Below are 25,865 nucleotides of genomic sequence, written 5' to 3' on the forward strand. Positions count from 1 at the left end.
GTATTACCACATACCCGGCTCTGCTTGGCCCCTGTTACCAGGCCATTGGCTTGTCTGACTGCAAGTGCACACTTCTGAACCGGGAGTCCCTGTGGATTTTCACACCCCCTCAATTTGACATAATGAATTTCAGTGACACAGAGGATTGTTCAGCTAGACTGAACAAACTAGCATCTATTTTTGATAATAAACCGTCAGTGGTGACAACAGAACCGGATGAATTTAAAGATCTCATGTTCCAGATGGAAAACAAAATGACCAGAGAACTTAAAGTTTGGTGGGATCTCACAACCTTGGACACATATATAAAAAAGGAAATGATCCCTAGAGGTCTGCGTTTAAAAAAAAGTCGCCACCACTATATACAATGACGGTTTTCAAGAAGATCAGAATGTGATTCTTAGTCAATGTTCACTGAATCTTATGCACCTCATAATCAAACATGAGGAACTGGAACTGACTTAAATTAAATTGGATATTAAAAATATACAATCGTCTTTGGGGAAATATGTGCAACTAAAAGAATTTAATATTTGTAATGACAAACTGAAATCTAATTTGGCCAAGTTGGAGAACACCATTATGGATATAAAAAGATCCAAGTTCAAAAGGGACAGTGAGGACTATACGCAGAACAAGATTTATAGTTGGAATAAACAATTACCATCCATCTTAAAAAAACGCTCCCACAAACGTTTTCAGAGATCTGGAAGAGGGAGTTTTAAGGAGCATGATGATGTTACGGATAATTCTTATGCTGCCACCTCTGATGATTACTCAGATTCATCTATGAGTTCAATGGGAGAAATGCAACAATTGTATTTTATCAAAAATAAATTATCTAGTGCTGGTGGAACGATTACAAAAAACGGAGGAAGAGGTTGTGGCGCACCTGAGGGTTCAGTCACCACAGGGGGGTACTGCATCTTGTGAAAGAGGTGTGGTATCTCCTCTCCCAGGTTAGGATGGAGCACCTGTCAGGAGCCCACCTCATCACTCAACACTACACACTCCTGTCCTATGGGGGGCTAGTATGCACTAGGGTGCTGCCCCAGCAGGATAATGGAGATGGGGGAACTAAAGATAGGGGGAACCATGTAGTGGGTGAGGGTGGAGGACGCACTTTTAGGTTACACTTGTAGATACATATTTAATAGCCAGCCATCTTAAGTTCAAGGTTGTTTGATTGTGGTCTTCACAGCTGGCAGTGGGCTTGTGTAGGAGCGTGTAGCGTGCTGGAGATGCACGGTCCTCGTGCTCTGGCCTTGAGACGAGGAGCACGATAGAGTTACCGGAGGTCTCTACCCGGTTAAGGTCCCTGCTTAAGAAGGCCTGGAGGGGAGCTGAGGAGGAGAGCTCCGCAGGTAAAAGGATCCCAGGGAATGCGGACGGATCGGCATACGCCACCTGTACTCTCCATTCTGGCCTAGTCAAAGGGACTCCTGCTGCAAGAGGGGTACCGGCCCCCGATATCTGACTTTGTTACATCACGTCTCAGTCGGAAAAGCCTGAAGGCTAAGTGGTTCCCACCGGGTAACAGACGGAGCGGAGTCGCCACCTGTGCCCTGGTTCTGTGTATAGCCAGAGGGAGACCCAGCCTTGCAACATGCACCGCACGCGGACAGGAGAGGCCCAAGGGGGAGATTTCTAAGAACACACTGGTGCTGGGGGTCCTGATAGACGCTCCTGAACTACCGGGGTATGCCGAACCCCCTTCTCTGGTGGCCGCAGCACGCCGTGAGGAGCAAGGAGAAGCCTTGCAGCTGACCTCTAACAACGTGAGTAAAGCTTGGAAGACTACATCCATTGCCTCCGGTCCATTATTGCAGCGGGACACCACACTGCACAACTGCACCTACTACGACTCCCCTCATCCTCCTGTTTCCTCTGCCCTGAGGCCCTGTTCCGCCTGTGGGGAGTAGTACTACAGTCGGCTGCCACAACATCCCGCCTCAGAGGACTGCAGCAGCGCTGGTGGCGCATCACCAGACACCACAGGTGGCGTAGTCGTTTATCCACTCATAATTGCCACTCATCAACTAGCCCCTATTTTTAATGTGTGCGCCCTAGGCTCGGACCGGGCCGAGGCCGCTACTGCATCCCCATTCTACCAACTGGGCCCGCCGTCCGAGTACACCCCTTTCCCAGGGAGTGCTAGCCACTACTGAAACACCTAGTGGCGGGTCAAACATCACTGGCGTAGTCGGCAGGTTTGCGTGCCCGCAGCAACGGAAGAAGTGATTCCCATTGCCAGCGGGTACTGCGCTCCTTTACAACAGACTGTCTTTAACACCCAAAATGGCGCCCGCCCAAGAAGAACGGACGCCATTGTGTGCAAAAAGGACAACCACCCAGCACCTCCCATCGTGGGTCTGGCTTCCCCCATGGCGCCAACAGCTAGGACCAGCCCTTGCATTAGAGACTGTCCGCGAGGTAGTGTCCGTCAAGACGGATGGGACGTCCCAAGGGCTGCCTGTCAGCCAGCCACCCTGGAGCCGCCCAAGAGAAGGAGGAGCAAGCAACAACAAGGTGTAGCCACAACAATCCTAGAGACTCCACACCCATCAGCGAGGATGGAAGCAGCGCAGGAGAGATGCTCCGATGCCGCCCCACCTACTGCTGCCTCGCTCGGAATACGGGAGATTCACCTGACCTCGGAGGAGGCTGAGTTCCTCCGAGTGGAGTCACAGGACCTGACCCGGAGGGTTGTGGAGTCCCAGCGTACGGAGTCCGCAGCATGGAGAGAGGAGGTGCTGCAGAAGATCCGGTCCCACCTCCAAGGTGCTGCAAGCCAAGAAAGCGGAGCAGCAACCCAGGAGGAAGAAACCTCCGAGGCCGCGTGCAGCCCAGGACTGGGTAAGATACAAACCCCTGTCCCAGGTGAGAGACGCATGGAGGCCCTAGTCGATCTAATGCCGGCACCCCTGTCCCTGGGCGCCATTGTTTGGAAGCAGATTTTCGCTCCGGAGCTGGAGGCTTACGTGTCATTCTCCGCCGGAGGCCTGCAATGCCTCCCAACTCCTGGCCTAGAAGAGCCTGTGCTTAGTGGGGACACCACCTGCCCCATCCAGGACTGGTCCGCGTCACCCGGTGAGGTCATGTCCAATGAACTCAGCTCACCTCATTCACGTCACTGACAGCGTGGGAAAATTCTCACGCTGAAGCGCTGAGTGCAGGAGAATTCTCCCACGCTGTCAGTGACGTGCATGAGGTGAGCCGAGTTCATTGGACATGACCTCGGATCATCTTTATGCCGTCACAGAGAGACACTGAGGAGCGCAAGCAAGCCTGCGCTTCTCAGTGTCTGCGGGATGACAGGATGGATGGCAGCGTTCTGCTGCGGTCCAGCCTGTCATCTCGATGTAGCAGAGCTGAAGCTGTCGTGGGAACCATGGAAAGGTAAGGATGAGGTTGCTTTATTATTTTTCTTTTATTGCAGGAGATCCTTGGCTTCAGCTGGATTGGGCGTGATGGTAAGTATAGTTTAATTTAGAACAATAAAGAATTGTGTGTTTATTTCAATTAAAGGACTTTTTTCTGGGTGTTGTGTTTTTTTTAAATACTTTACTAGAAATTCATGGTGGTCATGTCTAATATTGGCGTGACCCCATGAATTTCGGGCTTAGGGCCAGCTGATAATGCCAAGCTGGCCTTAACCCCTTTATTACCCAGTGAGCCACCGCACCAGGGCCCTGGATGAGTTGGGTACAGCGCCAGAAGATGGCGCTTCTATGAATGCGCCATTTTCCGGGGTGGCTGCGGACTGCAATTTGCAGCGCGTGGGGCCCAGAAAGCTTGGGCCTCCCTGTGCTGCGGATTCCAGCCCCCAGCTGCCTAGTTGTACCTGGCTGGACACAAAAATAGAGCGAAGCCCCACGTATTTTTTTTTTTAATTATTTCATGAAATTCATGAAATAATTAAGAAAAAAAGGGCTTCCCTATATTGTTGTGTCCAACCAGGTACAAATAGGCAGCTGGTGGTTGGGGGCAGCCCGTTCCTGCCTGCTGTACCTGGCTGGACACAAATATAGTGCGAAGCCCCATGTCAATTTTTTTTAAATTATTTCATGAAATAATTTTTAAAGAAAAGGGCTTCCCTATATTGTTGTGTCCGGCCAGGTACAAATAGGCAGCTGGTGGTTGACGTGGGGCTTCGCACTATATTTGTGTCCAGCCAGGTACAGCAGGCAGGAACGGGCTGCGCCCAACCACCAGCTGCCTATTTGTACCTGGCCGGACACAACAATATAGGGAAGCCCTTTTTTTCTTTATTATTTCACGAATTTCATGAAATAATAAAAAAAAAAATACGTGGGGCTTCTCCCTATTTGTGTGTCCAGCCAGGTACAACTAGGCAGCTGGGGGATGGAATCTGCAGCACAGGGAGGCCCAAGCTTTCTGCCCCCCCGGTGCAAATTGCAGTCCGCAGCCACCCCGGAAAATGGCGCGTTCATAGAAGCTGGATGCTGTACCTGGCTGGCATACAAAAATATGGCAAAGCCCACGTCAACATTTTTGGGAAAAATTAATTAAAAAATAAATAATAATTTAGGGACTGCATCTTTATTAACTCCTCAAATGTCATTTAGTGTTAAAATAAAGGATTTATTTAAAAAAAAATTGGCGTGGGATCCCCCATAATTTTAGGCTCTAGCGGAGGTTAAGCAGACGGCTGGGGCAGATGTTTGAAGCTTGGGAAGTGGGTAATACCCACGGAGCTTCCCAGACTACTAATATCAGCCCCCAGCTGAATACCTAGCCTTTACTAGCTATTAAAATGGGGGACCCCCCCAAAAAAAATGACGTGGGGTACCCCCTATTTAATAGCTAGCAAAGGCTAGGCAGACAGCTGGGGGCTGATATTAATAGCCCAGGAAGGGTGCCATGAATATTGGCCCCCTCCCAGGCTAGAAACACCAGCCGTCAGCCGCCCCAGAAATGGTGCATCTGACGCGCCCCCTGGGCCAGTGCTGTAGTGCGGCGCGCGTGCGCGCGGGGAATACCCGGAGCCGGATCCGATGGGGGTAGTAGTCTTCGTGTGGCGGTGACCCGGTCCGTGCCCAGGGTGGTCAAACTAAGTGGCAGTTATTGGTATGATGGTATTAGTGTCCGACTACGCCACCCGTTGAATGCGGCTATGAAGCCGCCGCTGCAGGGCAGTCCGCTGAGGCCGGTGGTACGGATGTGCAGCGTGGATGGTATAACCCCCAACGGGAGGGGTATGGCCTCAGGGCAGAGGATGAGGTTGATGTTGGGAGTGATGGTGTGGATGTCCCAGCACTAATGGTGCGACAAGGAAGCACGGAGACGCGAGGGTACAGTTCAGGGTCTTTACTGATGGTACAAGGCAAATTCCCCCGGGAGTACTGGCTAGTAGTTGGGGCCTGGTTAGTCTGCGAGTAAGCCGGAGTTCCCCTGGCCAGGTGGAGTTGTAGGCCTTCCCGTTAGTCTGTACCCTTCCTGGCTACCCTGCTTTCGGCGGTTGCAAGTAGCCCACGTCCCTGGGTATACCATGTGGTGCTCACCCGTATGGCTGGTGACCTGGGGCCTCCTGTTAGCCTCCGCTCCGGGATGGCGGTGCTGGTCCCTTCGTTGTGACTGAGCCTCCGGGCTTTTATGGCCAGAGGACCTGGAATCCCCTGCCGGATGGATTCTGCTGCTGGGTATATCTTAGTCCCCACAGCCTCGGACTCCTGTGTCCGGTTTTAGTACCTTCTCCCAGGGCGAGCTCTGCACAGCTCCAGCCCCTGGCGCTTCTCCTTGGCTCCTACAGAGCTCCTGATGTCTATCTGTCCCTGTTTCTGCGTGTCCAGACCAGACTCCGTCTCTGTCTGGAACTCCTCTCTCCTAACCCTGCCTCAACCCCAGTTTATGTAGGGGAAGTTCTTCCCCTCCCAGGACTGGGCAGGAGGTGTGGCATGCTTAGGATTCCTGCCCAGGAGACCTCCCACCTGCTCACAGACGTAATATTGCTATTACTGTGGAAACCAGACCCCTGGGGTGCCACATTCCCCCCTAGTGAAATTTAGTACTCCCGGACTAAACATATATATATATTTTTTTTTTCAAAAACATAACAGGGTATAAACAGGAACAATTAAATACATGAGATGGTCACGGCGTGTCCGTAACCGGGAAGCAATAAGGGTGTCCATTTCACCAAAGAACAGGGAGCCGTAACCAGGTAGGGGTCTGTCCTGCCCCGAGTCTTTAACAGTCTTTAGTCCATTCCTGGGTTACGCTCCAAACATATTTACAACAGAGTTCCGGTTACTCACTGTCCATAACCTGTCAGTCCATATAAAGAAATCTGTAACTGAAAAACATAATTAGCAACGGCTACAACAAAACAGGTAAACATAAAATAGTTAAAGCAACTAGCCAACTTAGATTCTCCAACGTACGGACATCTGGCCTCTGGTAACCCTAGTGGACCTACGGAGCTCACTAACTGGTCCTGCACTACAGGGTGTAGGAGGTGTTATGGGCAGGCTGGGCAGCTTTCTGCGCACTATTTGGCTCACTAGGGGCACAGCAGGCTCACTACTAGCAGAGGGTTGATCCTCCTGTACTGCTGGTGTGGACTCTTCTGCCTCTTGGGCTGGCTGCTCTTCCAGCTCTACTGGTTCTTCTGTAGGCACTTGCGGGGCTGGCTGGAGAAAGGTGAGGACGGGTACCACGACAGCACCGTTTACTTGTGTCCAAGACCGGGGGAAGTCTCCGAGTACAGTCCTGATCATTTCTTCCCTTTCCTCTGCGGGTCGAGGGTTTTCTTGATCTTCTTCTTCAGGGCTTTGCAGCTGCTCGGGACACTTCTTTAGGTGGTCTCTGTAGACAATGGCTGTGGTTTCTCCTCCATCCTTACTGATCACGCAAATCTTTGGGCTCTCATGGCTTGATGGCAGTACGGTGTACGGGTCCTTCTCCCACTGGTCGTCCAACTTGTGGTCTCTTCAAGACCTGCTCTCCAGGTACCAGGGGAACAGCGGGAGCATACTGATTATAAGCCCTCTCTTGCCTTTCTCCAGCTTGAGACAGACTTCGCTCCACGCTCTCCTGCACTTTCCGATACTGCTGCTGCCGTCCTGTATCCCAGTCTGCCTCTGGCGAGGTGTCCTCGGGCGTCAGGACTCCCATATCCAGGTCGATAGGCAGCTTACCAGGTCTCGCTCTCATTAGGTAAGCCGGGGTACAGTTGGTAGAACCTACAGGGATGTGGTTGTATAGGTCCACCAGATCAGGCAGCTTCTCAGGCCACATACTGCGTTCTTCCAGGGGCAATGTTTTCAGGAGGTCTATCACCACCTGGTTCATCTTCTCGCAGAGTCCATTAGTTTGTGGGTGATAGGGCGTTGTTCTTATCTTCGTGCAGCCATACAGGTTGCAGAACTCCTGGAAGACTTCCGCTTCGAAGGCTGGCCCTTGGTCTGTCAGCACTTGGTCCGGGTACCCGTGTGGATGGCAGAAGTGCTGCTGGAAGGCTCTAGCTGCTGTTTGAGCCGTTAAGTCCTTGACCGGGACCACCACCAGGAACCGGGAGTAATGATCTACGATTGTGAGGGCGTAGACATACCCAGATCTGCTTGTGTTATGTTCTGCTACCAAAGCTAAGGAAAGAGAGGAGATCTGTCCCTACTATAAGACTCAGCTGAATCCCTACGATGTAACAGGGAACCTGATCCTGCGATCAGACCTGCTAAAGTCCTAATCTAGTCTGTACGGAGACCTATAGATTTGGGGAGGGAATCCCTACAAGTACTAAGGACTGGGAGGAATATGGGACACCTCCTAACAGAAATAGTAGCAGACAGACGAACAAACAAAATAGATAGAACCTAGAGGTCCGTAGACCAAGCAAACTAACAGAGTTAGATACAGAGCACAGGCTAGCTAGAAAGTAGATATACAATGAAGTCCAGCAAAGCCAGAAGGGCGGAGCAGGATTAAATAGGCCAACAAGGTCATGTGACCAGCAAAGGAAAAAAAACCTAACAGCAAGGTTCTAACAGTACCCCCCCTTCTAAGAGGATCCTCCGGATCCCCTAGGACCAGGCTTATCAGGAAATCTCCTGTGAAACGCTCTGATAAGTCTGGACGCAGAAACATCATCTGACCTCACCCAAGAGTTATCCTCGGGTCCGAAACCTTTCCAGGCCACAAGATACTGCAAACTACCTCTATACCGTCTAGAGTCAAGGATGCGAGAAATTTCATATTCCCCGTCCTCCACCACCGGAGGAACAGAGGCAGAGGCGTCACCATCCGACACAACAGCTTTTTTTAACAGAGAGACATGAAAGACCGGATTAATTCTCCAGGAGGTAGGAACCTCCAACCTAACAGCAGATTGGTTGACAACCTGAAGCACCTTAAAGGGCCCTACAAACTTGGGACCCAATTTCTTAGAAGGAATCCTCAACCGCAGATTCCTAGAGGACAACCAAACCATGTCACCAACAGCGAACAAAACCTCCTGTCGTTTCCTATCAAAGTAGTCTTTAGATTTTCTGTTGGCCTCCTGAAGATTACCACGCACATCCGTCCAAACTCTTTCCAAATCACCGGAAAAATTCTCCTCCTCAGGCACGGCAGATCCCAACTTGGAGAACGACCCAAACGACGGATGTCTCCCAGAACAACAAAAAAAAGGCGAACAACCAGCAGAAGAAGATGTATGATTGTTCAGAGCAAATTCGGCAAGTGGCAGAAACTCAGACCACCCCTCTTGATTGTCTGCCACAAAACAACGCAAGAACTGCTCAACATCCTGGTTTTTCCTTTCTGTCTGGCCATTAGATTCAGGATGGTATCCGGACGAAAACGACAAATGAATTCCCAACCTGTCACAAAAGGCACGCCAAAAACGAGCCACGAACTGAGGACCCCTATCAGAAACAATGTCAGTAGGAACGCCATGAAGTCTGACAATTTCCTTGACAAAGGCCTTAGCGAGAGTTTTAGCGCAGGGCAGTTTGACGAAGGGAACCAAGTGACACATCTTGCTAAAACGGTCCACGACCACCCAGATGACAGTAAAACCCTCAGAGGGGGGAAGGTCAGTTATAAAGTCCATAGCCAAATGTGTCCAAGGAGCACTGGGGACCTCCAAAGGACAAAGCAACCCCGCAGCAGGAGTATGTGAGGACTTAGATCTAGCACATATAGTACATTGGCGCACCCACTTAATGACTTCCTTCTGCCATCCAGGCCACCAAAAACTGCGACCCACCAGTCTCTTGGTCTCAGAGATTCCGGGATGACCTGCCAACCGAGATTCGTGACACTCAACAAACAAATCTCTCCTAAAGGTCCCAGGCACAAACAACCTCCCATGAGGAGTGTTAGATGAGGCATTCTCCTGAGCTTTAAGAATCTCATCTTCCAAAACGGAGTCTAAAGCAGCTATCACAACACCTTCTTGTAAAATGTTTTCCTCTTTCTCAGCACCGACTATGGGAGAAAAACTGCGAGACAAGGCATCCGCCTTAACATTCTTAGTACCAGGGATGTAAGTAACGGAGAAATTAAACCGCGAGAAAAACAGTGCCCACCTAGCCTGACGGGCATTCAGGCGCTTGGCAGCGTCAAGATATATCAGATTTTTATGATCCGTAAGAACCTGAACGGGAAATTCCGCACCTTCCAAGAAGTGGCGCCAGTGTTCAAATGCGAGTTTAATAGCCAATAATTCCCGATTACCAATATCGTAATTCAATTCAGTCTCCGAAAATTTTTTTGAAAAAAATGCACAGGGATGTAATCCATCCCCGTTATCCTGAGACAATACTGCGCCAACCCCCACAGAGGAAGCATCAACCTCAACCAAAAACGGCCTAGTAACATCAGGCTGCATAAGGATGGGAGCAGAGGTGAACCTCTCCTTGAGATACACAAAAGCTTCAATGGCCTCAGAAGACCACTGAACCGCATCAGCACCTTTCCTGGTGAGATCAGTCAGAGGTTTGACAATACTAGAAAAATTTTTTATGAATTTTCTATAGTAATTGGCGAAACCCAAAAACCTCTGTATTGATTTCAAACCAATAGGCCTAGGCCATTCCTGCACAGCCTGAACCTTAACCGGATCCATCTCAAAACCTTTGCTGGAGATAATGTAGCCCAAAAAACTAATTCTCTGTACAGCGAACTCACATTTCTCCAGCTTAGCAAAAAGCGAATTGTCCATTAATAACTGTAATACCTCACGCACGCTCCGCCAATGAGACTCCAGATCTGGCGAATAAATCAAAATGTCATCCAAATACACAACCACATTTTTACCGATCAAAGGTCTAAGGATGTCATTAATCAGATTCTGAAAAAATGCAGGAGCATTAGTAAGACCAAAAGGCATAACCAGATTCTCAAAATGACCCACAGGAGTGTTAAAAGCAGTCTTCCATTCATCACCCTCCTTCATGCGCAACAGATTGTATGCCCCCTTAAGGTCAATTTTAGAGAACCACTTGGCCCCCAATAACTGGTTAAACAGATCAGGAATCAATGGCAGTGGGTAAGGATTGCGTACCGTAATTTTGTTAATCTCACGAAAATCCAGACAAGGACGTAAACCGCCGTCCTTTTTTTTTACAAAAAAAAATCCAACCGCCACAGGAGACTTAGAGGGCCTAATGTGACCGGCGGCCAAACTTGTCTGTATGTATTCCTCCAAAGCCTTCCTCTCAGGAATAGTAAGGTTAAATAAACGACTTTTAGGAAGAGTCGCTCCAGGGACAAATTCAATAGAACAATCATAGTCTCTATGGGGAGGCAAAACCTGCGATTCTTTCTCAGAAAAAACTCTCCAAAAATCCTGAATAGGAACAGGCAATTCTCCCCTATCCAAAGCTGCAATACGCCCGTTACAACACTTGTCATAACATTTATGGCTCCAGGATTTAATTTCACTGGTAGACCAATCCAGTACAGGATTGTGAAATTTTAACCAGGGCAAACCCAATATTACTGGAGAAGGCAAGTTATTCAACGCTACCAAATCCAATTTCTCATGGTGAACACCATTAATAGTGAGAGGAAATTCACTGACCTTGAGAGTAATATTCTTCAAAGGGGAGCCATCCACAGAAACCACAGCAATGGGGGATGATAAAGGTTCAGGTTTTAAATTGAGTTTTTCCACGAATCCCCCATCAATAACATTCAGTGTAGACCCGCAATCAACAAACACCCGAAATTCCATTAATTTTTCCTGAGCAATCGTGGAAGCAGCTAAAAATATACCCTTGGAATTTAAACAGGCAATACGGGCGTGACTGACCATTTTTTTTTCTTTCTTCATACGAAGCTCACAGCCTTTAATCAAATGACCAGATTTCCCGCAATAGAAACACAAGCCTTCTGAAAAACGACGGTGTTTTTCTTGAGAGCGAGGTGCCACCGATCCAATCTCCATCGGTTCACCACTGTTAGTACACACATTATCATAACCAGAAACTGACATAGCAGAGGATTTGCTCTCATTAACCCTAGCACGCAGTCTTCTGTCCACCCGTATAGCTAATTGCATAGCCTGTTGCAAATCCTCAGGTGTAGGATAAGCAATTAGCAGGTCTTTAACCTTTTCACTGAGCCCAGCAAGAAATAGACTTTTCAGAGCAGAATCGTTCCACCCTGTTTGAGTGGACCAACGACGAAAATGTGTACAATATTTTTCCATATTACCTGATCCTTGTTTTAAACGTCTCAACTCAGTCTCAGCTGATGCCACACGGTCAGGATCATCATATAATAGTCCTAAAGCAGAAAAAAAACTATCCACTGATCTGAAGCATGTATCACTAGGTTGCAAAGAAAAGGCCCACTCCTGAGGCTCTTTGCGCAAAAGTGACATTATAAACCCTACGCGCTGGGATTCATCCCCAGAGGACTTGGGTCTCAAACGAAAATACAATAAGCAAGCATTTTTAAATGAAAAAAATTCTCGATGTTCACCAAAAAATAAATCCGGCAAACATACCTTAGGCTCCAAGAAATATGCTCCAGGACAGTTACTCACGTGCTGACGGAGCTCGGCCACTTCCAGAGAGAGTCCCTGCAGGTGTTTAGCCAAATCCTGAACCGACACCATGATGGAACAAAAAAAAATCTTTCCTTAGAGAATTTACAGGCTGGACTTACTGTTATGTTCTGCTACCAAAGCTAAGGAAAGAGAGGAGATCTGTCCCTACTATAAGACTCAGCTGAATCCCTACGATGTAACAGGGAACCTGATCCTGCGATCAGACCTGCTAAAGTCCTAATCTAGTCTGTACGGAGACCTATAGATTTGGGGAGGGAATCCCTACAAGTACTAAGGACTGGGAGGAATATGGGACACCTCCTAACAGAAATAGTAGCAGACAGACGAACAAACAAAATAGATAGAACCTAGAGGTCCGTAGACCAAGCAAACTAACAGAGTTAGATACAGAGCACAGGCTAGCTAGAAAGTAGATATACAATGAAGTCCAGCAAAGCCAGAAGGGCGGAGCAGGATTAAATAGGCCAACAAGGTCATGTGACCAGCAAAGGAAAAAAAACCTAACAGCAAGGTTCTAACAGCTTGGAGCCAGTTTCACATGGTCCAGGGCTACCAGTTCCAGTGGCTGTCGGGTGATGATGGGCTGCAAGGGAGTCTTCTGGCTGGCACGGTCCTTCCTTCTTAGGTGGCACGGTCCACAGTCTCTGCACCACCTCTCGATGGCTCCTCTCATGCCTACCCAGTAGAACCGTTCACGCAACAAGAACTCCAGCTTCTTCCACCCGAAATGTCCTGCTCCGTTGTGGTACGCCTCCAGAATCATAGCCGCGTCTCGTCTGGGGACCACTACCTGCCAGGTCAACTCATGTGTTCGAGAGTTAACCATTCTCCGGCACAACTTCTCCCTGTAGAGGAACAGCCTACTTTTCTCCTTCCACAGTTGCTTAGTCTCCTCTGGGGCGTCTGGGTCCAGACTGGCATCGGCTTGGGTCAGCATTTCCTTCACCAGACGGACTGCGGGATCACTGTCTTGCGTCTCCGCCCAGTTGTAGTGGGGCAAGGGATTGAACGGAGCGCCTGTCCTTCACACGGTGGGAATACAGGGTAATCCCATGACGGTGGAACGCAGGGAGCTCAACTTCTTCCAGATCTTCTGGATCTTCCCCTACATCCGGTAAGTTCGGCATTCTAGACAGGGCATCCGCGTTGGCATTTGAGCGTCCTGCCCGGTATTTGATGGTGAATTCAAAGTTGGACAGGCGAGCCATCCATCTCTGTTCCAGAGCACCGAGCCTTGCAGTGTCCAGGTGTGTCAACGGGTTGTTATCCGTGTACACGATGAATTTGGAGGAGGCAAGGTAATGCTTGAAACGTTCGGTCACTGCCCACACTACTGCCAGGAACTCCAGCTTGAATGAGCTATAATTCTCAGGGTTCCTCTCGGTGGGTCGTAGCTTTCGGCTAGCGTAAGCGATTACCCGTTCTTTTCCTTGCTGGATCTGGGACAGCACGGCTCCTAGCCCGATGTTACTTGCGTCCGTGTGGAGGATAAAGGGCTGGCTGTAGTCTGGATATGCCAGGATTTCATCCCCCTGGAGGGCCATCTTCAGCTGGCAAAAGGACTCCTCTTCCAGCTTTTCCCACCTGAAGGGCGGCTTCTGGTTTTTGGCTTTTCGAGATTGACCTATCAGGAGGTCCTGCATAGGGGCTGCCATTTTGGTGAAACTGGGAATGAATCTTCGGTAGTAGCCTACCAACCCGAGGAACTGCCGCACTTCCTTTATGCTGGAGGGTCTTGGCCAGTCCTTAATCACGGTGATCTTATCAGGGTCAGGAGCCACTCCGTCAGCACTCACCACGTGTCCCAGGTATTGCACCTTTGGTTTCAGGAGGTGACACTTGGAGGGTTTCACCTTTAGGCCGTAGTTTGCCAGAGCTTCGAACACTTCTGCCAGGTGTTTCAGGTGGTCCTCGTAGGTCTTGGAATAGACGATGACATCGTCCAGGTATAACAGGACCGTCTCGAAGTTCCGGTGTCCCAGACAGCATTCCATCAACCGTTGGAAGGTACCTGGTGCGTTGCAGAGCCCGAACGGCATATAGTTAAATTCGCTGAGACCCATCGGGGTGGTGAATGCGGTCTTCTCCCGGTCTGCCTCTGCTACAGGAACCTGCCAGTACCCGCTAGTGAGATCCAAAGTAGAGAAGAAGTTAGCAGATTTTAATGCAGCTAAGGACTCTTCTATCCTTGGTAACGGGTACGCATCTTTGTGTGTGATACGGTTGACCTTCCTGTAGTCTACACACATTCTCATGGTGTTGTCTTTCTTTTTCACTAAGACTAGTGGAGCTGCCCAGGGGCTACAGCTGTCCCTGATTACCCCAGCCTCCTTCATGTCTCTAAGCATCCCCTTGGCGTGTTGGTAGTGTGCCGGGGGTACGGGTCGGTATCTCTCCTTTATGGGAGGATGGTCTCCCGTTAGGATGTGATGTTCTACCCCCTTTACTCGCCCGAAGTCTAGCGGGTGTTTACTAAACACTCTCTCGTACTCTCGAACCACCCGATAGACTCCCTGTTTTTGGTGTGAGGGAGTGGAGTCAGTACCCAAATGCAGTTGCTGACACCAGTCCTCCATTGGTTTCTTAGAGCCGTTACCTTCCTCTGGTTGAGATGGAGGCAAGGGTTCCACGGCCTGTACAGAATTCTGGTTTATGGTGAACAATTTGGCTAGCGTGGCATACCGGGGCAGGTGTACTTCTCTCTCCCCGATATTTATGATGCGAACGGGCACCCTCCCATGGCGTACATCGACCACCCCCCGTGCTGTCAAAATGGTGGGCCTACTGTCTGAGTAGACGGGTTCTACCATTGCTTGGTAGTCTCTACCTCTTAGACCAATAGCTGCCCGACACCAAATCATCATCTCACTTTTTGGGGGCATGGCAATAGGGAACGGGTCACACATTCTCACGCTACCTATCTCACCACCAGATAGTTCCACCTGTTGCCGCTTCATCAGTGCCCGGATCTCTTTTTGGAGCACACGCTGCTGGCCGGAACTGGCGTTCTTGGCAACCTGCTGTAAAATGAGAATCACCTCTGCAAGACAATTTTCAATTACATTGGTTCCCAGGGTGATTCTAGGGTGACTCTCATGACGGTCGATGTCCACTATAATCAGTCCTTGTGCCGCTAGTTCGACTTTACCGATTTTAATGATCACCTCCTTGAATCCCACCTGCGGCACGGGCTGACCATTGCTGGCGATGATACTCAGGTCGTCGTCTGGGTAGCGGGTTATGTCCGAATCATTCCAGTACTGCTTGAAGAGCACGTACGGGATGGTGGTGACCTGTGACCCAGTGTCTAGTAGGGCACTCATAGGAATGCCGTCCAGTACCACAGGCAAGATTGGACGTCCCCCTACGTATTTATCACGCCAGTTTGATGGGCCTGATGGTCTTATGCCTGGGGGTTGGCCCTCTACCCCAGGTTGTGCCCGTTTAAATGACAGTACCTTGCCACATGTCCGGGTTGATTGCAGCGGCGGCAAATACAGTACAGACCAAAAGTTTGGACACACCTTCTCATTTAAAGATTTTTCTGTATTTTCATGACTTTGAAAATTGTACATTCACACTGAAGGCATCAGAACTATGAATTAACACATGTGGAATTATATACTTAACAAAAAAGTGTGAAACAACTGAAAAAATGTCTTATATTCTAGGTTCTTCAAAGTAGCCACCTTTTGCTTTGATGACTGCTTTGCACACTCTTGGAATTCTCTTGATGAGCTTCAAGAGGTAGTCACCGGAAATGGTTTTCACTTCACAGGTGTCCCCTGTCAGGTTTAATAAGTGGAATTTCTCGCCTTATAAATGGGGTTGGGACCATCAGTTGTGTTGTGCAGAAGTCAGGTGGATACACAGCTGATAGTCCTACTGAATAGACTGTTAGAATTTGTATTATGGCAAGAAAAAAGCAGCTAAGTAAAGAAAAACGAGTGGCCATCATTAGTTTAAGAAATGAAGGTCAGTCAGTCCGAAAAATTGGGCAAACTTTGAAAGTGTCCCCAAGTGAAGTTGCAAAAACCATCAAGCACTACAAAGAAACTGGCTCACATGAGGACCGCCCCAGGAAAGGAAGACCAAGAGTCACCTCTGCTTCTGAGGATAAGTTTATCCGAGTCACCAGCCTCAGAAATCGCAGGTTAACAACAGCTCAGATTAGAGACCAGGTCAATGCCACACAGAGTTCTAGCAGCAGACACATCTCTTCAAGAACTGTTAAGAGGAGACTTTGTGCAGCATGCCTTCATGGTAAAATAGCTGCTAGGAAACCACTGCTAAGGACAGGAAACAAGCAGAAGAGACTTGTTTGGGCTAAAGAACACAAGGAATGGACATTAGACCAGTGGAAATCTGTGCTTTGGTCTGATGAGTCCAAATTTGAGATCTTTGGTTCCAACCACCGTGTCTTTATGCGACGCAGAAAGGGTGAACAGATGGACTCTACATGCCTGGTTCCCACCGTGAAGTATGGAGGAGGAGGTGTGATGGTGTGGGGGTGCTTTGCTGGTGACACTGTTGGGGATTTATTCAAAATTGAAGGCATACTGAACCAGCATGTCTACCACAGCATCTTGCAGCAGCATGCTATTCCATCCGGTTTGCGTTTAGTTGGACCATCATTTATTTTTCAACAGGACAAAGACCCCAAACACACCTCCAGGCTGTGTAAGGGCTATTTGACCAAGAAAGAGAGTGATGGGGTGCTACGCCAGATGACCTGGCCTCCACAGTCACCAGACCTGAACACAATCGAGATGGTTTGGGGTGAGCTGGATCGCAGAGTGAAGGCAAAAGGGCCAACAAGTGCTAAGCATCTCTGGGAACTCCTTCAAGATTGTTGGAAGACCATTTCCGATGACTACCTCTTGAAGCTCATCAAGAGAATGCCAAGAGTGTGCAAAGCAGTCATCAAAGCAAAAGGTGGCTACTTTGAAGAACCTAGAATATAAGACATATTTTCAGTTGTTTCACACTTTTTTGTTAAGTATATAATTCCACATGTGTTAATTCATAGTTTTCATGCCTTCAGTGTGAATGTACAATTTTCATAGTCATGAAAATACAGAAAAATCTTTAAATGAGAAGGTGTGTCCAAACTTTTGGTCTGTACTGTAGGTCGTCCGTCCTCGTTGTATCGATCGCTGGGTCTTCCTCTGGCCGGTGGGGTCCTCCTTGGTCGGCGCCACGGGATGTCCTCCGGTCCGGATGCCAGCTCGATCTTCCCTGCAGTGGAAACCTGTAAAAATTGCACAGTTCGGGTTAGCGCGGCAACGCTTTTAGTTAGCTCTTGGACCTGATGGTGCAGGTCTGTAGCTTGGTCATTGTTTAAAGCCTGCGCATCAGCTCCCACAGGCCCTGCAGACAAGGGCGCCGTCTCCTGGTGATAAGTGATAGCAGGGCGCCTGTGGGTCACAGCGCCACCTGGTGCCGGTTCTCGGAGCACCCGGATGGCTCTGTCCTTGAACTGTGCAAAGTCCAGGTCAGGGTCCTGTAAGGCCATTGCCCGCAACTGGGTTCGGTGGGCATTGCACAGTAGACCCTCAATGAATTGTTCAGTTAACAGCTTATCTTCATTTCCCACGCTGTCAGGGTCTGCCTGCTTAATGGCTCTCAGGGCCTCTTGTAGGTTTAGAGCATAGTCTCTTATACTCTCATGTGCCCGTTGTTTGCACCCATAAAATCTTAGTTTTATTTCGGCTGAGGTGCGGGTGTCAAATGTGTCTTTCAGCTGGGTTAGTATGTCTCTGACAGTCCTCTTCCTCCCAGGTGGCCAGGACTTTACCTCCCTTTGGGCTGCCCCGATTAATTGGGCCACCAGGATGCTCACTTTTTGCGCCTCCGTGAGGGGATACACCTGGAAGAGGCTATCCAGCCTTTCTCTGAAGTCATTTAGGGTATGTGACTCCCCTGAGTACTGGGGTAGCCAGGCTGCCCCCGGGATATAGGGCATGGTGAAAGGCACGACCGCAGCAGCGGTGGCGCTGGCGGCGGTTGTGGCGGTGAAGCTCTCCTCCGTATCCGACATCCTCCTCCCCCCTAGTGGACCGTGGCCTACCTTGCGATGATCCTCTTCCGTAGGCCGCGGCTCCGCAGTGGATCGTCAGGGTTGAGGACCTTCCGTCGCGCTCCTGTGACGTCGGCATCTGCTGGGCTCCTTCCAGGACCTTACGCAACGTCCGGACGTGAGGCGGGGCTTCAGTTCTCGCGGGCTTTCGGAGTCCACGCCCCTCTTCTTCCCGTGCGGCGTCCCGAAGATGGCGTCCGAAGGCGGGAAGCAGCTGTGGATGGCGGGAAGAAGGCAGAAGACGGCGGGAAACGGTCCAAGATGGCGTCTGATGGCGGGAATCGGCTCCGGATGGCGGGAAACGACTCCGGACGGCGGGAAACTTCACCACAGGTAAGTATAAAAGTCTCTTTTTCAGGCACGCAGTACCCGGTGGTTGCGGGCACGTAATCCTGCCGACTACGCCAAAGTTGACGCGCCCCCTGGGCCAGTGCTGTAGTGCGGCGCGCGTGCGCGCGGGGAATACCCGGAGCCGGATCCGATGGGGGTAGTAGTCTTCGTGTGGCGGTGACCCGGTCCGTGCCCAGGGTGGTCAAACTAAGTGGCAGTTATTGGTATGATGGTATTAGTGTCCGACTACGCCACCCGTTGAATGCGGCTATGAAGCCGCCGCTGCAGGGCAGTCCGCTGAGGCCGGTGGTACGGATGTGCAGCGTGGATGGTATAACCCCCAACGGGAGGGGTATGGCCTCAGGGCAGAGGATGAGGTTGATGTTGGGAGTGATGGTGTGGATGTCCCAGCACTAATGGTGCGACAAGGAAGCACGGAGACGCGAGGGTACAGTTCAGGGTCTTTACTGATGGTACAAGGCAAATTCCCCCGGGAGTACTGGCTAGTAGTTGGGGCCTGGTTAGTCTGCGAGTAAGCCGGAGTTCCCCTGGCCAGGTGGAGTTGTAGGCCTTCCCGTTAGTCTGTACCCTTCCTGGCTACCCTGCTTTCGGCGGTTGCAAGTAGCCCACGTCCCTGGGTATACCGTGTGGTGCTCACCCGTATGGCTGGTGACCTGGGGCCTCCTGTTAGCCTCCGCTCTGGGATGGCGGTGCTGGTCCCTTCGTTGTGACTGAGCCTCCGGGCTTTTATGGCCAGAGGACCTGGAATCCCCTGCCGGATGGATTCTGCTGCTGGGTATATCTTAGTCCCCACAGCCTCGGACTCCTGTGTCCGGTTTTAGTACCTTCTCCCAGGGCGAGCTCTGCACAGCTCCAGCCCCTGGCGCTTCTCCTTGGCTCCTACAGAGCTCCTGATGTCTATCTGTCCCTGTTTCTGCGTGTCCAGACCAGACTCCGTCTCTGTCTGGAACTCCTCTCTCCTAACCCTGCCTCAGCCCCAGTTTATGTAGGGGAAGTTCTTCCCCTCCCAGGACTGGGCAGGAGGTGTGGCATGCTTAGGATTCCTGCCCAGGAGACCTCCCACCTGCTCACAGACGTAATATTGCTATTACTGTGGAAACCAGACCCCTGGGGTGCCACACATCCATAGGATGCGCCAATTCTAGGACTTAGCCTCGCTCTTCCACGCTGCCCTGGTGCGGTGGCAGGGGGTAATAGGGTTGGGGTTCATGTCAGCGCCAGCTGCTATGAAGCCCAGGTTAGTAATGATGGGCGTCTATAAGACACCCCCATTACTAACCTACAAAGTGTTAAAAAGAAAAAACACACTACACCCAGAAAAAAATAATTTATTTGAAATAAAACACACAATTTTATTTAATTCTTAGTTTACTAAAAAAAAATAGTTACCTGTCCACGTTCCTGCGCTGATCTCCCATGCACAGCTGTCACATCTGGAGATGGTGACAGCTGTGCATGGCTGCTGTAACCTCACACTGCCGGGAACACGTCCGCTCCCGGCAGCGGGAGCCCCTGACTGAGGTCACCGGAGTGCATTCAGGCAGCGCAGCTCCGGAGACCTCCTTTACGGCACTGCTGTACCGTGGGAATTTCTCACGATACAGCAGGGCCGTAAAGGAGCTAACCAGAGCAGCGCTGCCTGAACTCCGGCGAACCCGCTTATGCAATGACGGGGCTGCTTTACGGCCCCATCATTCTAGCGGCGGCATCGGTTCAGAGCGGTCACATTCTATGCGGCTGCTCTAAAATGGAGATCATCGTGGGACACTCGTGGACTACTACGGAGGGGTAAGGATAAGGTTGTGGTTTATTATTTTATATTTTATTACAGGAGATCGATGGCTTCGGGGAATTAGGTGTCTAGGTGAGTATAGGTGTAGTTTTTTATTTTTTACTTTATTTTAGGTGGCGATCGGCGGGGACAGGTAATGTATGAACTAATTTATTGTAGGTAACCACTGGCCACCAATGACATGTATTTAACATTTATTGGGGACACAGTACGGCAATTTAAATAGCAGGATCAGGCTGATGGGAACTACTGCTCCCATCGAGCTGATCCTGCTGGCACGAGTGGACGGGGGACAGACATAGGCCGATGGGAGTAGTAGTGTCACATCGGCCTATGTCTGCCTGCACGCACACACCCGCAGACATCGCACAGACACCGCACACACTCGCAGACATCGCACAGACACCGCAGACATCGCACAGACACCGCACACACCCGCAGACATCGCACAGACACCGCACACACCCGCAGACATCGCGCAGACACACGCACAGACACCGCACACATCGCGCAGACACCGCACACACCCGCAGACATCGCGCAGACACACGCACAGACACCCCGCACACACTCGCAGACACACGCACAGACACCCACACACACCAATCATGACGGGCTGATCGTCTGGGAGGTGACGCTGTGCGGCCAGCCAATCACTGTAATGCCCACAAACAACATGGCTGCGGCATTACAGTGACTGGCTGGCAATCCCTGCATGTTCATTGGCTCTGTAAAGAGCGCCAAACCTGCAGGGTGGAGCCCCGAGCTCCCGCCCGAGTAACCCGGAAATGCTCGGTGCTCGCCGAACATCCCGAGTAGCCTGATGCTCGGGCGAGTACCGAGCAGTGTTGAGCATGTTCGCTCAACACTAATGGACACCACTCAAGGCACTGTGTGAATCTCAGATGGAATAGAGATTAAGATAAGTTTATTACTATTTCTTATTTGGTCTGACTAGTACACATTTCTACCTATTCCAGTGGGTTGGGACGAAGGAATTAATTATAACCTTATTTGCGGTTGACTTTACACCAGTCTGAGGAATCTTATAATATTGATGTCTGGAATATTGCTATTACAGCTTTGGGAAATTTAGTATTGTGGATTGACTACATTTAGTTATTGTACTAAAAGCCAACTAATTGATATCATTTATGGCATCGCTTGAATCTTAGTTTGATTGGGGATGAAAATATTCTTAATATTTTTTTCGGACTCGCTCTGACTGGTACACATTTCTATCTATTTATATTAGTGGGCTACTGTAAATCAAAAACCTTCTATTTGTGCAACTATATCTATTTTTGCCCACTCCCCACTGATATGGTATTGTTGTAATTTTTTATATTGAGCATGTCAATTATGACATGAATAGTCTACAATTGGTCCATTTATATGTATGTGTGTGGCATCTTTTGACTGTGTAGGGATACCTAGGGAAAGGAGAGGGACAGCCTCCGAGGAGCGGGGACACCATCTGAACCTTAGGGTGAAAAACACTTCGCTGTTAGGTAGGGCGAGCAATCTCATTAGGTGCTATCCAGGGTAAGTTTGTCTGAATTAATTGCTAATTTCATATTATATTCTCCTTGCATGGTATCCTGTTTTTGAGATATATGTGTAGTTTTTTCTCACTTGTACTATAGAGTACACTTTTAAGGATAATTATTAAAAGTTAATTTTTATTGGGTATTTTTTCTGTCTATGGTTCTCTGGTAAATATATATACCCTATTACCAATTTAGTTTGGTGAATATTTTTCTGGTTTTACTTCAGAGTATTATGGTTGGATTTTTGTCGGGACCTTTAAACACTAACAGATGGTTGGACGAGGCTAAGGAAGTTTTTTCAGGGACTGAGTGTGGGGTCAATATTTCAACAGAGCCCAGTATTAAGAATGTCTTTGCGGATTTACTAGAAGTCTATAAGGAAAACATCAAGTCATGGTGGGAGGTCCAATCACTGGACAATTATATAAAACAATGTATATAAGACAGTGCCACGTGGCCTAAGGATTAACTTGTTACCAGCACATAGGAGCAGGTCAGTTTCACTTTTATCTAAGTGGGAGAAACAATCTACAGCCTCATCTTTGAGGTTTATACAAATCCTACTAGAGGAAGAAAAGGTCACTTTTGAGAAGTCTGCAGCCACCCTTAAAGAGCAGATAGATAGGGCCCTTAACTTCAAGTCCGCATTGGACTTCTCTACAAGAGAAGAAGCACTGAGGGTGTCAGTAGAAAAATATCAACTCGTTCTGAAAGATAAAAAACATAAACGGTTCACTAGAGATTTGACTGATTTTAGGGAAAAACGAGCATATCCTGCCCTAAATAGTAAGGGTGGCCCAACGACGGACATCTCCTCCTCTGATCTGGAGTCCTCTGATACTGAACGTACTCCGAAGGAAACCCCTAGACTGTCTAGTAGATCTAGGGGGCAAGGAAGGAGAGGGTTTGGTAGAAGATGGCAAAATCGAGGTTATTCAGGCCAGGGTCCATCTTTCTCCACATCACCATCTATGGGATTATCCTCTACTTCAACTCCCTCTTTTTTAGAGAACAGGGAAGCACGCTACCATTTGCGGGAAAGAATGGTGAATTACAATCGTTAGCCAATAAGATAATACCACATTGATTACATGCAGGTAATGATAGGAATGTGATAAATTTGTCCTCACACACTCTTACAGAGATTGAACGAAGGGTCTTAGGGACAGGACTGTCCTTTGTACCAACGACTCGCTTTGACCCTTTTTCGTGGGTTAAAGATATTCACCTATTCTTGAGGAAGTTGAGATGGAGAAAGTTTTTTGCACTCAATGACAAAAATAAATGTTTACAATTGGGCATCTCAATGGAGGTTCTCCAGGATGTTCATCTCTTAGCTGAACTTGAAAACGAGGGCACTCGTGGATTGGGAGAGGGCCCTTTCTCGGATTTAAAACCTAAAAGTAGTAAAATGCCACCTGTAGGAGATATTGGTAGTATAGATATTTTTTCGTCGTTAGTCACGGAGGAAATCAGGAGAATAAATCCAAGGACACATAGGGTGAACCCCAATCTTACATTTGATGAACGGAGAGCATTACAGGATTTGAGTGGTGACACCTCCCTTATCATAAAACCCTCCGATAAGGGAGGGAACATAGTGCTTCTAGATTGTGATCAATATGTTTCTATGTGTATGAGTATTCTTTCAGATACCATGACATATCAGGTATTACAAGGTGACCCTACATCTGCTTTTATGAGGACCTTATCTGACATTCTGCAACAAGCTAGACAAAATAATCTGATTTCATTGAGTGAACTGAATTTTCTGCTTCCAAAATTTCCTGTGATTGCAACTTTTTATGCCCTTCCTAAGATTCATAAGGGCTATCCATCATTGAAAGGGAGGCCAATAGTTTCAGGTGTGGATGCATAGAGTCAAAACTCGAGCATCTATCTTGATCAGATGCTTAGATCTTTTGTTACAGCTCTCCCGTCCTATCTGAGAGACACAACAGATTTATTAACAAAATTGGATGACATTACAGTTGATCCTGGTACTATTTTGGTTTCCATAGACGTGGAGGCATTATATTCTAGTATCCATCATACGGCTGGTCTAATGGCAGTGGAGTCCTTTTTGAAAACAAGGGGAAACCACTTGATCCCACACAACAAATTCATTCTTCGGTTGCTTGATTATGTTCTTACGCATAATTTTTTTCTTTTTCATGGGAGATTCTACCACCAGCTCAGGGGCACAGCGATGGGGAGCCCCTGTGGCCCCACTTATGCTAATTTGCTCCTTGGCTGGTGGGAGGACAACATAGTCTTTGGGGACGGGGATGTCGTCGGGGGCCCCCACATTCAATTTTGGGGCCGATACATTGACGACATCCTCGTCCTCTGGACTGGAGATGAGGAGTCCTTCATTCGGTTCATACAGCCCCTCAATGAAAATGATTTGGGCCTTAAATTTTCTTATGAGATAGGAGATAAAAAGATTGCCTTTATGGATGTTATAATATCAATTGATGAATCTGGCTCATTGAGATCATCTATCTTTAGAAAACCATCAGCAGCAAATAGCCTATTAAAATGGGATAGTTATCATCCGGTTCCTTTGAAACAAGGGATCCCTAAAGGCCAGTTTTTAAGATTAAGGAGAAATTGCTCCTCTACCTCTGACTATTTTCATAAGGCTAGGGACCTTAAGGACCGTTTTTCTGATCGGGACTATCCAACAAGGGTGATCAATAGAGCATTTAATCATGCCTTTAAACAGGATAGATCTAAATTACTGGTGTCTCACTCCAGGCCCGAACAGACCTCCCTTACTAGGCTAATTGGAACATATGATGATCAACATCCTAGGATTATGACAATCCTGAGAAAATATTGGGGTATCTTGAGGACAGATCCGGATGTTTCCAAATGGATTGCAGACTATCCCTCTGTCACCTTTAGGAGAGGCAGATCTGTCAAAGATCACCTAGTACATAGTCACTTTGTGCCCCCCAAGAAGGAGGGGACCTGGTTGGATAGGAGGTCTACTGGTACTTTTAGATGTGGACAGTGCACTTATTGTCGTTATGTCTCCATCTCAGATACATTTGTGAGCTCTGTAACTGGACGCACCTATAGGAACAAACATTTTGCTAATTGTAAAACAATAGGTGTCGTCTATGTATGTACGTGCACTTGCCCAAAAGATTATGTGGGAAAAACCAGAAGACAATTTAAAGTACGTATTGGTGAACACTTAGGTGACATCCGAAACAAGCGAGATACTCCTCTAGCGAAACACGTCAATACACACCATGGAGGTGATTTAAATTCTATTACATTTCGTTCTATTGAAGTGGTGAGTCCCTCAGTGCGACAGGGGGACTGGGATAAAAGAATTCTGCAGCGGGAGTCCAGATGGATTTTCTGGCTCGAATCTCTGAATCCCGGGGGTATTAATGAACAGTTAAGCTTTTCTAGCTTTGTATAGCCTTACTGTTGTTTCAATTAGCCTTACGGATAAAAATCCTGATCAGCCTTTTTTATATATCTACAGATAGTCCCGGTGTGTGTATTCACCATACTGGTGGACTGTAATACTGGCTTAGTTACTCACACATAAGTGGATAATATGCTACCTATTCCCCCCCCTTTTCTTTGGGGATGGATGCACATCTTTTTAATTATGGTGGAATATTCAGCTCATCTTGTGATTTTCCGGGTCTATTGTTTTGTGGTAGTGATTGTCTCTTGCATGTTCCCGTTGAACTGAGAGTAGCGGTATCCTCCATGCAGATAGTGAAACGCAGTCTGCGTTCCACCTGGTGGTTCCAGGAAGTGACGTAAAAAGCGGGAGGATACGTACTTTGCTTACGCATTCTTCGTACGATCCCTTAGCTAATACCCTGGGCTACGCAATCGGAAATGACGTATTACGTTGGGACCGGAAGTGATGTTAAACACGGTGGTACGCTAGTTTCTTAAAGCTTGCGTCTCGTAGTCAGGGTAACGCTGGGATTGATCACAGGTGAAATTAATCTCGTGGCACATGGCATTCCACAGATATATAGGGATGAATCCCACCATTGAACATGCGGTTGGACT

Source organism: Phyllobates terribilis, unplaced genomic scaffold (assembly GCF_046119375.1).
Source record: "Phyllobates terribilis strain yellow unplaced genomic scaffold, ASM4611937v1 Scaffold_5__5_contigs__length_657084704, whole genome shotgun sequence".
NCBI lineage: Eukaryota > Metazoa > Chordata > Amphibia > Anura > Dendrobatidae > Phyllobates > Phyllobates terribilis.